Source organism: Schistocerca piceifrons, unplaced genomic scaffold, assembly GCF_021461385.2.
Source record: "Schistocerca piceifrons isolate TAMUIC-IGC-003096 unplaced genomic scaffold, iqSchPice1.1 HiC_scaffold_549, whole genome shotgun sequence".
Classification (NCBI taxonomy): Eukaryota; Metazoa; Arthropoda; class Insecta; order Orthoptera; family Acrididae; genus Schistocerca; species Schistocerca piceifrons.
This window is the reverse complement of record NW_025728787.1, coordinates 216,912-229,400: the sequence shown is the minus strand read 5'-3', so window position 1 is coordinate 229,400 and position 12,489 is coordinate 216,912. Positions and strand designations below refer to the sequence as shown.

Here is a 12,489-nt window from a genome sequence, read left to right as displayed (position 1 = left end):
CTGAGTCATTTCCGACGATACCTTTCTCGGGTGCTCGTTGACTGAGACATGAAAAATGCTATTACATCAGACGTGTGTGTGTGTGTGTGTGTGTGTGTGTGTGTGTGTGTGTGTGTGTGTGTGTGTGTTTCAGCGTCCTTTCTCACATTTTGTACCGTTCGTTCGAATAATATTTGTACTTAATCATGCAACAGTTCATGCAGAAAGTTGGAAAGAGTGTTTACGCTATTTTGAGACGCATTGAGTTAATAATGGAGTTAAACCAATATAGTTGATAGTGAAACTTCCTGGCAGATTAAAACTGTGTGCCCGACCGAGACTCGAACTCGGGACCTTTGCCTTTCGCGGGCAAGTGCTCTACCAACTGAGCTACCGAAGCACGACTCACGCCCGGTACTCACAGCTTTACTTCTGCCAGTACCTCGTCTCCTACCTTCCAAACTTTACAGAAGCTCTTCTCCAGGTTCGCAGAAGAGCTTCTGTAAAGTTTGGAAGGTAGGAGACGAGGTACTGGCAGAAGTAAAGCTGTGAGTACCGGGCGTGAGTCGTGCTTCGGTAGCTCAGTTGGTAGAGCACTTGCCCGCGAAAGGCAAAGGTCCCGAGTTCGAGTCTCGGTCGGGCACACAGTTTTAATCTGCCAGGAAGTTTCATATCAGCGCACACTCCGCTGCAGAGTGAAAATCTCATTCTGGATAGTTGATAGTAGCTACGGAGGTAAAAAAGTTAGTTTTATCCTCTATTCACTTCAGTTTCCCGCAAAATGTGCAAGGTGTTAACTAAGTTGATCTGTGAAGCGACTGTATGGACGGAGAGGCGAGATACTGTGGGATAAAACGCTTCCTGAGATAGGGAGATGAAAGCTGTATTAAACCTGTCACTGGCACACTATTTGCATACGTATGTTTTTCGTATGTCTGGAGTCTGCAGTTGCTATCAAAACTCGTTACGTTGGACGCAGCACAGAATGCTGCGACATAACGTATGCAGGAAATGTGTGCAGCCGAAGCGGCGAGTTGCAGAAGCGGAGCGAATAACTGGGTCACACAATCACGCCGGGTTTTTTGCACGTAATGAATTTTCTGCTATCTGCCGGGCGCATCGAATAATTGGAATAATTGAGCGAGCTGCGGTCTCGCGGGACAGATGCGGAAACTGCTGGCGTTATCTAGTGTAGCGCTGTTAATATTCGGGCGGTCAGCACTATTGGTGATGAGTTCGCTGGCGCATGTGTTATGTATGGGTCGCTGCATAGCGATAAACAGCGGGACACGCCAGGACAGCGGCTGTTAGCGGAGTGTAGAGCGCTGGCGCCAGTTACGTCAGACAGTGCCATGTTCACGTTGTGGCGCCCGTAGTAGTGCGTCCAAAACTAGCAGGCAAGTTCCAAAGACGTGTCACGAAAGACTACAAAGTGGTTCAATTATGAAATTTCAATGTGGTTGTGTGTCCCCTAATTCTCGTTACTGGAAAAGTCGAGCTATACTTTCGCGACGTGTCTTTCCAGTCAAATAGTCATTCATTTTCGAGCAGTCCTACGAACCTCAATCACACTTATTTAAAGAGATAGAGATCTTCACTATAGCCTCACTATATATATTATTATTATTATTCACGTTTGGGCCCTACTGGACCACGCGAAGTACAATCACGGGGCATTCAGTTATTTTCTTTTAGACTTTCTCTCTGCCCAAATTGTTTTCATTCTCTCGGAATGAGCTCTTTTCCTTTCATCAGACCATGTGCTTCCAGTTTTTCTTTGGTTTTTCAGCTTGACCAACTACCCAGTCATGAATTTTTTGCCTAAATAATTTTCTGTCTTGAATTTCATCTTGTTTTATATCTGCCTCTTTCATGTCCTCTTTTATAGCAGCAATCCATTTTATTGTCTCAAATTTAGCTTTACTTCGATTTTCGTAGAATTCCACTACTTGTTTAGTTAGTCTGATAGCATCCATTCTTTTAATATGCTCATAAAATTTTAATCTGCGTTTTTTCATATCCGAATATATGCTGGTGTATTGTTGAATTTCACTATTTGCTCTTAGCCTGTATGTTCCTTCTTCAGTATATTTTGGACCTAGAATTTTTCTGATTACTTTTCTTTCTCTTTTTTGGATTTCTTGAATGTCCTTTTTTCTGTTTAAAATTAGCGTTTCAGCCCCATAAAGGCACTCTGGTTTTATGACCGTGTTGTAATGTCTCAATTTAGAGTACCTCGAGAGACATTTTTTTGTTGTAGATGTCTTTTGTAAGTCTAAAAGCTGTCTCCATCTTTTGACAACGAATTTCATTTCCAATTTTTTCTAGACCAGTCTCTGAGATTGTTTCACCTAAATATTTGAATTGCGAAACTCTTTTGATTTTTCCATACTTAGTTTCCAAAAGTTTGGGTGCCAGTTTGTTGCTAGTCATATACTGTGTTTTTTCAAATGAGATTTGGAGACCTACTCTTTCTGCTGTTTCTTTAAGAATTTCTATTTGTTTCTGAGCAATTTGGATGTCCTGTGTTAGAATAACCAAGTCGTCTGCAAAGGCCAAACAGTCTATTCGAATATTTGTTCGTCCTAATTTCACTGGTTGGTCAATTTTGAACTCCAATTTTCGTTCGCGCCACTCTTGTATTACTTTTTCTAGAACGCAGTTAAATAGCAACGGAGAGAGTCCATCACCTTGCCTCACGCCTGTTTTTATTTCAAAGGATTCTGAAATTTCTCCTCTGAACTTTACTTTTGATTTTGTACCAGTTAGCGTGTCTCTGATAATTGCCGTGGTTTTAGGATCCAGGCCTTGTTCTTTCACAATTTGGAAAAAGAGATTCACGATCCACTGAGTCGTACGCCTTTCTAAAATCTACAAAGGTACAAACTAGTTTTTTATTGTAAATTTTTTGATGTCTGAGAATTAGTTTGAGGACTAAAATCTGTTCTGGGCAAGATCTATTTGGCCTGAAACCTGCTTGATATTCGCCAATTTTCCATTCAAGTTGTTGTTGTGCTCGGTTCAGAAGACATTGAGAGAGGATTTTGTATGTGACTGGAAGAAGAGAAATTCCTCTGTAATTATTAACATCAGTTTTGTCTCCCTTCTTATGAAGTGGGTGAATCAAGGCGGTTTTCCATTCATCAGGAATTTTTTCAGTTTGCCAAATGTTTTGCATGATTGAAGTAATTTCTTTAACGGTTTTTGGACCAGCTGCCTTTAAAAGTTCTGCAACAATTCCATCTTCACCAGATGCTTTGTTGTTTTTCAACCTATGAATTTCTTTAATGATTTCCTCCTCATTTGGTGCAAGTGAAACTGGATTGCATTGTTGGGGAATTTTTGGTGGAAATCTTTCTGTGGGCTCGGAGCAATTTAGAAGATTCTTAAAATATTTAGAAAGTTCTTTGCAATTTTCTTGGTTGTTAAGAGCCAACTGTCCATTTTCCTTCTTGAAGCAAAGATTCTGGGGTTGGTACCCCTTTATTTTGGTTTTAAAAGTTTTATAAAAATTTCTGGTATTGTATTTCTGAAAATCTTCTTCAATTTCCAAGAGTTGACTATTCTCATATTGTCTTTTTGTTTGTCTAATTAGTTTTGAAGTGTCTTTTCTAGTTGTTAGGAATGTATCATATGTGTCTTCTGTCTTGTTGCTATTCCATGCTTTAAATGTCTCTTGTCTGGCTTTGATTGCATGATCACAGTTTTCATTCCACCAAGCATGTTTCTTGTGTTTTCGTAAAGGAATTTGATCTTGAGCTGTTTTGATAATCTTGTGTTTGAGTTGTTCCCAATTTTGTGCACTTGTTTTGTCAAATTCGTCTGCTAATAATGATGGTTGGATTTTACTGGTGTCAAATTTGGGGATTAATGGTGTCCTTTTGTTGAAATTTTGGGGTTTTAGCTTTAGTTTCACACGGGTTAAGTAATGGTCTGAGTCAATATTGGCGCCTTTACGAACTTGAACATTTAAAATTTCTTTGTGACATGGATACGAGATTGCAATATGGTCAATTTGGAATTCACCTATGTCCTTGTTAGGTGATCGCCATGTCTTTTATTTTGAAGGTTTTTTCTTGAAATGACTTGACATAATTTTGAGATAGAAATTTCTGCAAAATTCTACCAGCCTCTTTCCATTTTGATTGGTCCATTTATGTGCAGGGAATTCACCGACCGTTTTTCTAAATTTTCTCTCTTTCCCTAACTGTGCATTAAAATCACCCATTAAAATCTTTACATAATTTTGAGGAATTTTGGAGACTGTATTCTCTAACACTTCCCATGACTTATTTACTTTTTCTGGATTTGTTTTATTCTCCTGGTTGATAGGCATGTGTGCGTTAATTGAACAGTACATTTTATTTGCACATTTCATGGAAATTGTCATTAGTCTGTTGTTTACTGGATTTACTGCGATTACGGAGCCAAGAATGTCTTGCGAAATTGCGAATGCAACACCCAGATGCGGAGTGTTTTTAAGAATTCTTTTGTCTGTTTTACTTTTAGACAATCGATAGTTTCCAAAATCCATGGTATTCTCATCAGGCAACCTTGTTTGTTGCAGGGCTAAAATTTTGATATTTTGTTCTTTTAGTGTGTGTCCTAATTTATAGAGTTTTCCTGGTGTCAAGAGAGAGTTAATATTGATAGTTCCAAAAAATGTTTCGACCTTGGGCATGAGTCGGTCAAAAGACTTCGATTTCCTCTGGTTTGGGATATAGCGTTTCAGCCTAGTCTCCCCAGAATCCGATAGACTAGTTGCGCCACTGATGGCGGAGGATTTGTTACCACCTGGGGTAATTTTGTAATTACTAAAACGCTCCATAATAGTACTTAGAATCAAAGGGTTGAGCTCAGAAAAGCTCAGTGGTTAAGACTGGAGTGGTTAGTTCCAGAATTTGTATTACGGCCGCACCTCTGGTGAACAGACGCCGACCACAGTGCCGCTTGTTACAAGTCAGACGCAAGGTGGATTTATTGTATTATGTGCCTCTTCCGCTAGTTCCACCGTACCGAGATTCGTTCTCTCCGCCTTCACTACCGTTGAGGTCTTCGCTGTAACCCTAGCAAAGGGGCCCTGACAGAGTACTATCACCCGGGCCAGGTGAACTCTGGTTTTTTAAACGAGGTTGTTACTCCTCCCCCTCTTCCTTCCTCATCACTTGCATAATGAGGCCCCGGGCTTGGGACCGGTACAGCGGAGTATATATATATATATATATATATATATATATATATATATATATATATATATACTTATGAAATTTGTTATTAACAATCCGAACGAATTCAAAAGTAATAGCAGTGTACATGGCTACAACACTAGGAGAAACGATCTTCACTACTCACTTTGGCGCAGAAGGGGGTAAATTATGCTGCCACGAAAGTCTTTGGTCACTTACCTAATAGCATCAGAAGTCTGACAGATAGCCATATAGCATTTAAAAGGAAATTAAAAGAATTTCTTAATGGCAACTCCTTCTACTCATTAGTTGAATTTTTGGATATAAGTGGCTAATTTCCCCAACCCCACAAAAAATTAAAAATATTGTCATGTAATATTTTGTGTAATGTAATATCTTGTATAGGCACCTTTTATTAACCTGATACGTTCAACATCATTACGAAGTGTCGTATTCATGATCTATGGAACAAGTACTAATCTAATCTCATTTCCTCACGATAAATAGCCCGTCAATGCAAAATTGATAATGCTTTTTCTAGGGTGTCAGTGAGTCTCGTCATAGTGGCTTGTAAAATCTCTGCCACAAGCAAAAACATCCTCTCATTCAAAACAGTGGGACAGAATCCAGATGAGTTATCTCAGCCCTGAAATGGAGATGTTATAACTTCAGCTAGTATAATATACAAATACTTGAAATCTTTTCTGATCGTTGGTAAGTTACCGTACTTCGAGGGAATAAGTGTTCCACAGCTCTGTTTAACTCAATTTTTTGATCAATTTGGAAGATTTAGGGGGCCAGCACAATTACAAAAGGCTGTGTTTCCGCATACGACACAAATTACCAGGCAAGGTTTTAATGGACATGGTTTACGGTTTTGGCTATTCTGTGATAGTCCTGTGGGATCGGAGAGCTGGTAGATAACTGAAGGAGGTGCTAGAAGAAGAAACTGACTTAGAGAGGAACACAACAGTGATGACTAACCGTGCTGTTCCCATGGAATTGTTAAATTTTGGGATGACTTTCTGACGTTATCACCTTGCCAGCCGTTTTCCCGATATACTGAGATTCACAGGACATAGTGAAAAGATCTGCAACTCGAATTCAATTCGATGTTACGGGCCACTGATAAGTTATGTGCGAGATACTTTTGTACAGTGTCTAAAGTCAAACTGAGGTTGGCCATCTTCATCAAGCACTACTAATACATGGTATTGTGTGTGTATTGTGTATTGAACCCGGGACCTAGAAACGATTGAGTCTTCGTCCCGCCGTAGCCCTCAGTGGTTCATAACCCCACAACAGACCACAGCAATCCACCCACATCACCGCCGCCACTCACCGAACACAGGGTTATTGTGCAGTTCGGCCCCAAGTGGACGCTCAGGAACGTCTCACACCAGACGAGTGTAAGCGACACGCCTTCCTGCTCGGCAATTAGCAAGTTAGATCGCGCGGCTAGCCGGGCGGGCTAATAATATAGTAGTGACGAGTTTATGAAGGTGAGTTGATTAATAATTCTTTCGCCGACGACGGTGAAATTCACACTTCAAATACTTGGCCGTGGAAGATAAGTGACTTTGGCGCTATTTAAAGGAAAAATAGATCCTTTCTTCATGTCTTCATCAAATAAGGGAGAACTTCGTGTGTCCAGAGTTGTCTTTCAACAAGGCCTCCGTTCTGATCGCTAGCAGTGGAGACAATTACTGCCGTAGAAATTTGTATATGTTCATTGCCAATTGTGCAGCGTACTTAGTTGTGCTGGCTGTGCACTGTCGTCTGTTTTGTCGGACAGGTAGCAGAATGTTTTTTTGGTTGCACTACTTTCATTGCGATTTTTTCGAAAAAATTTAGGTGCGTTGCTAGCCCATCGCGGGGTTAGCTTCTACTCCAGTTCAGAAAAGGAAGCTGTATATCAGGCGCTCCTGAAACCTCAAACTTCCTTCGTCTGCGTACTTGCAATATGCATTGAGGAGAAACTTAGTACTGACGCCTCGTGAATTAAGAAAAATGTGAAGTCATTGTGACCCCGGGAGGCAATCGTGACCAATATCGTCAGGCGACCGTAGCAATAAACCCCTATAACAGTTTTAAAACATTACCCAACCAATCCAGCATGGAGGAAAATTTTATTTTATCCTACAAGGGGCAGAAGACAAATATGAAAGGAAAGATAGCTACACAAAAATTCATATGTAACACATCGTGAGGATAACGAAGTTTCTCAAAAGGTACTCCGGAACTTGGCAGCGTCCATTCTGGCCTAATGAATTCCTCGAGAGCAATGCAGTCTTCAGATGCTTCAAATTAATCATTGTAAGGACTTACTCCCATTATTACCGTAGGAAATAAAAGGGCCGTCTTGTAACTTTCTTGTATTAGTCTTGGGGTACACAAATTATAGAATTTCCTGTTTAAAGTACCTAGGTCACCAGATGACAGCTTTAAAAATGAAATTAAGGATATTGAAATACTGGAGAACGTAATTACAGATAAACTAACCTCGGAAAACTAAAACTGTGCGAAACGTTCTTCTCATATTATTACTTCAGAGACGTGTAGTTAAAATAACCATACATTGTTTTCGAAATAAGATTTGTAGTCAAAGGATCAAGCGCAGCAAGAGGGTCTAAGTCCCGTCCGACACAGTCTTCATTCCCTTGTGCAGGTGATGGTTCTTTGTATTTCGCAACTGCGAATACATATCACGTATTTTTTTTTTCAAAAGAGAATAGATGTTTATATAGGAAAAAATAAGAATACTGTAGTCCCGGCATTGCCTACTGCCGTCTGACATTTATGGTTGTTTTGAAGAAACACCACATAGTAACACAGGCACTGCAATATTGCATTTCTGACAAGCTGATGGATTATATCGTACCTCACCCTTTTTAACTCGTAACACATTCATTGTGCTAACTGAACTGCTGGTAACAATTCGGAACTGTGGCGATACCTTCCGCTGATACATGTGATACCTAGCAAGCAGCCTCTGCATTGCTCCTCGTCTGTCAGTAAGAGGCTCCCTGGTGTCAGTTCAGCTGTGGTTGTTCATTTGTGTTCCCGCTTCAGCCACATGACCTACAGTCCACTCGGGCAGCTTCAGAAGGTATGAAAGGTTCCAAGTGGATTTGATACTTGGTTGACATCAAATGACTAGTCAGCGTTCGAACTACTGAGGTCGCTTGACCCAGCCGTTTCGCTGTTATTGCGTCTCTACTGACAACGTAATACACCACGCCTCCTCTCATATTGCGCATACGCATCGCGTTAGGTGTAGTGGTCAGTTCAGTCCGGGTACTTCCGATCACGTAGTGCGTGTTCACATCGTCAGCACCTCTCTGGATGTGTTCAGCAGACAAGTTAATATATAGCGTCTCCGTTAAATTAATAATTCATTTCCTAGTGTATATATGGTTCTCGGACGAGACGTCGGATGTCATAGTGAAAATTCCACAATGTCATCAGCGCAACTGGCAGACATCTTCAGGTGCGACGAACACAATGCAAAGGCAGGACCAGAGCCCCCTATTTATGCCAGTCTTAGGCAGGAAGTGCGCATGCGTGGAGGCGCCAAATTCGATGGTCAATAGCGACGATAGCAACAGATTGCTGGAAGGACAGCAATGCCACCTACAGGATGAAGAACCGAAGACTTCGGCGCAAGCGCGGAGGCTGCCGCTGCCGCCGCTGCTCTGCGCTGTCATCGGCCGCCCCAGCGACCTCTGTCGGAAGCCGCAAACAAAAATGCGCGTCCTTGTAGGCGCGTGACTATCCTCCTGTTGTCAACAGAATATTTGTTTCTAGCGAATCGTCATCCGTCGTATGACCAATAGTACTCCTCTGCTCGATGCGACTTCAATATGGCCACTGCTGGATCCCAAGCTGTACGGAGCTGAAAGTCCCTGTCTGTTTACAAGATTCGTCGAGCTACGTATGTCCACTGATTCCTTAACACTGTCCCAGTACGAACTCGTCGATGCGACAATTTTGGTGTCAATAATTCATTGAATGACCTGTACTGAGACAATGCTCGGCAACTGCAGACTTCTCTGGTTGCTCCGGACGAGTGTAGCGTCGGTGTTCAGTACGTCTCTTCTACAGTGCGACAAGTTTGTCCAATGTACGACATGCCGCAGCTACAAGAAATCTTGTAAACACCTGGTCGTCTTAAGCCAAGGCTGTCCGTAGATGAGCCCAAGAGAGCTCTGAATGCGCCGAAGTCTTTCGTTCTTCATCCTGTAGGTGGCGTAGCTGTCCTTCCAGCTATCGGTTGATATCGTCGCTATTCACCATGGAATTTGGCGCCTCCACGCATGCGCACTTCCTGCCTAAGACTGGCACAAATAGGGGGCTCTGGTCCTGCCTTAACAGTGTGTTCATCGCACCTGAAGATGTCGGCCAGTTGCGCAGATGAAATATTGTCGAGTTTTCTCTGACATCCGACGTCTCGCCCGAGAACCATATATACAACATGTACGTCGGGAAAGCCTCAAGCAACTCACTTCCTAGTATTTAAATATTACCTGGTTCCCTTTGTAAACAGATCATTTAATGACTACTTCGCAAGAACTGGTAAGGTGCTTATGGCCTGAAGTTAAAAAATGAAATAAACGGAGGAGCGGCCACACCTCTGTGGTGCGCTACGCTACGCTACGCCACGCCACCGGCCAGCGACAGCACGCAGCGGCAGACAGTGGGAGGTGCCCTGCGGCCCGCGCCGTGTGTGCGGCCGCATCCTTCCGGCCCGCCGGCGGGCGTCGGCTCGCGGAAGGACGCTGCGGCGCACCCCGGCTGTGACGTCACGGGCGGCCAGCGACCCCAGCGACGGCGCAGAGGTCTAGGTCGCGCCGTGCCGCGCCACGCCGCGGCTACGTTGCAGCTAACGTCGGTATCTCCTAGTTTCAGAAACGTGGTTTCATCCCGTGGAAAAGTTCGTAACCCCCTACGCTGACAGGGTGTTTCTCAAGTCCGAAGACAGGTTTGATGCTGCTCTTCTCAAGCCTCATCATCTCCGAATAACTACAAAAACCTACATTCTTCTGAACCTGCTTACTGTATTCATTTGTTGGTCTTCCTCTACGATTTTTACCCTCCACACTTCATCCAGTACTAAACTGGCGATCACTTGATGTCTCACAACGTGACCTATCAGCCAGTCTCTCTCTCGTCAGGTTGTGCCAGAAATTTTTCTCCCCCGTTCTGTTCCGTACCTCCTCATTAGTTACACGATCTACCCATCTAATCTTCAGCCCTCTTTTTGTAGCACCATATTTCAAAAGCTTCTATTCTCTTCTCTAAACTGTTCATCGTTCACGTTTCACTTAAATACGTGACTTTACTCTGTACAAATACTTTCAGGAAAGACTTCCTGCCACTTAAGTCTATACTCGATATTAACAAATTTCTCTGCTTCAGAAACGCTTTTCTTGCCATTGCCACTCCACGTTTTATATCCTCCACTACGGCCGTCACCACTTTTGCTGCCCAAATAGCAAAACACAGATACTTTCAGTGGCTAGTTTCCTAATGCTATTCCCTCAACAGCACCTGATTTAATTACACTACATTCCATTATCCTTTGTTTGCTTTTGTCGATGTTCATCTTACATCCCCCATTCAAGACACTGTCCTTTCCGTTCAACTATTCTTCAAAGTTCTTCGCTGTCCGACAGAGTAACAGTCATCAGCAAAACGCAAGATTTTTATTTCTTCTCCCTGGACTTAAATTCCTACTCCATTTCTTTTCTTTTGTTTCCTTTACTGCCTGCTCAATATGCAGACTAAACAACAGCGGGGATAGATTACAAACCCTGTCCCAAGCATTTCTCAAGTAGTGCTTACTTTCCATGTCTCTCGACGCTTACTACTGCCATCCGGTTTCTGTAAAAGTTGCAACTAGTCTTTCGCTCCCTGTATTTTACCACTGTTGCCCTCTGAATTTCAGCGTATTTCAGTCAATATTGTCAAAAGCTTTCTGTAAGTTTACAAATGCTATAAACGTAGGTTTGCCTTTCTTTAATCTAGCTTTCATGAGAAGACTTCAGGGTCAGTATTGCCTTGCGTGTTCTTAGGTTTCTCTGGAATACAAACTGATCTTCCCCGAAGTCGCTTTCTACAAGCTTTCCCGTTCTTCTGTGAAGAATTTGTTAGTATTTTGCAACCATGACACATTAAATTGATAATTCGGTAATTTTCACACGTGTTACCACCTGATTCCTATGGCATTATGATTATCGTATTATTCTTCAAACCTGGGGGTATTCAGCCAGTCTCAAGCATTTTCAGCCAGGATCGTATCTCCCATCTCCTTCATTTTCGTCCCCTAAAATTTCTATAATATTGCCCTCGGGTACATCTCACTTGTATAGATCCTCTTAAACTATTCTAACCTTTCAGCTTTCCATTCTTCGCTTAGGACTGGTTTCCCGTCTGAGCTCTTGATGTTCATAAAGCTGGTTCTCTTTCCAAATGTGTCTAATTTTCCTGTAGGCGGGATCTATCTTTGCCACGGTGAACTATGCTTCTAAATTTTTAAATTTGTCATCTAGCCATTCCTGCTTAAGCATTTTGCGCTTCCTGTCCATCTGATTTTTCGAATGTTTGTATTCCCTTTCGCTTGCTTCATTTGCTGAATTTTTATATTTTGTCCTCTCAACCGTTAAATTGTCTTTAGTTACCTAAGGATTCCTACTAGGCCTTGTCTCTTTACCTATCTGATCCTCAACGCCTTCGCTATTTCATCTCTTAAAGCAGCTCATTCCGTCTTCTACTTTCCCTTGTTCTAGTCAAGCATGCCTAAGACTCCCCCTGAAACTCTCGGCAACCTCTGGTTCTTCAAATGTACTCAGGTCCCATCACCTTAATTTCCTAGCTTTTTCAATTTCTTCAGTTTTAATGTACAGTTCCCAACCAATAAATTGCGATCAGTTTACATCACCCTTTCCAGTATCATAAAATTTAAAATCTGGTTCCGAAATCTGTATCACCACTAACTAATAAGTCTGAAACCTTGGCGTTTCCACGTCTCCTCCACGTATAGAACCTTTTGTGGTTCTCAGTGTTAGCGATGATCAAATTATGCTGTGAACAAAACTGTGTTCCTTTCCCCCAGTCCATATTCACGTATTATGTTTCCTTTTCTTTCTTTTCCTACTGTCTCTTTCTAGTCCTCCAACACAGTCAAATTTGTCTCCCTTAACTGTCAGAATAATTTCTTTTATTTCCTTACACGTTTCTTCAATCTGTTCACCTGCTGATCTGATTGGCATATAGTAAAAGTAGTTAACGTGTAGTATTGTGGTAGGCATGGGCTTCGTGTCGA

General features: G+C 42.1%; 2 non-coding genes across 2 annotated transcripts; one reads left to right on the top strand and one right to left on the bottom strand.

Moving 5' to 3' along the window:
• Positions 1 to 305: 305 nt before the first annotated feature.
• Trnas-cga lies at positions 306 to 380 on the bottom strand. The gene has a single exon. It is a non-coding gene; the product is annotated as a tRNA-Ser (tRNA).
• A 168-nt stretch (positions 381 to 548) lies between these two features.
• Trnas-cga lies at positions 549 to 623 on the top strand. The gene has a single exon. It is a non-coding gene; the product is annotated as a tRNA-Ser (tRNA).
• Positions 624 to 12,489: the final 11,866 nt, after the last annotated feature.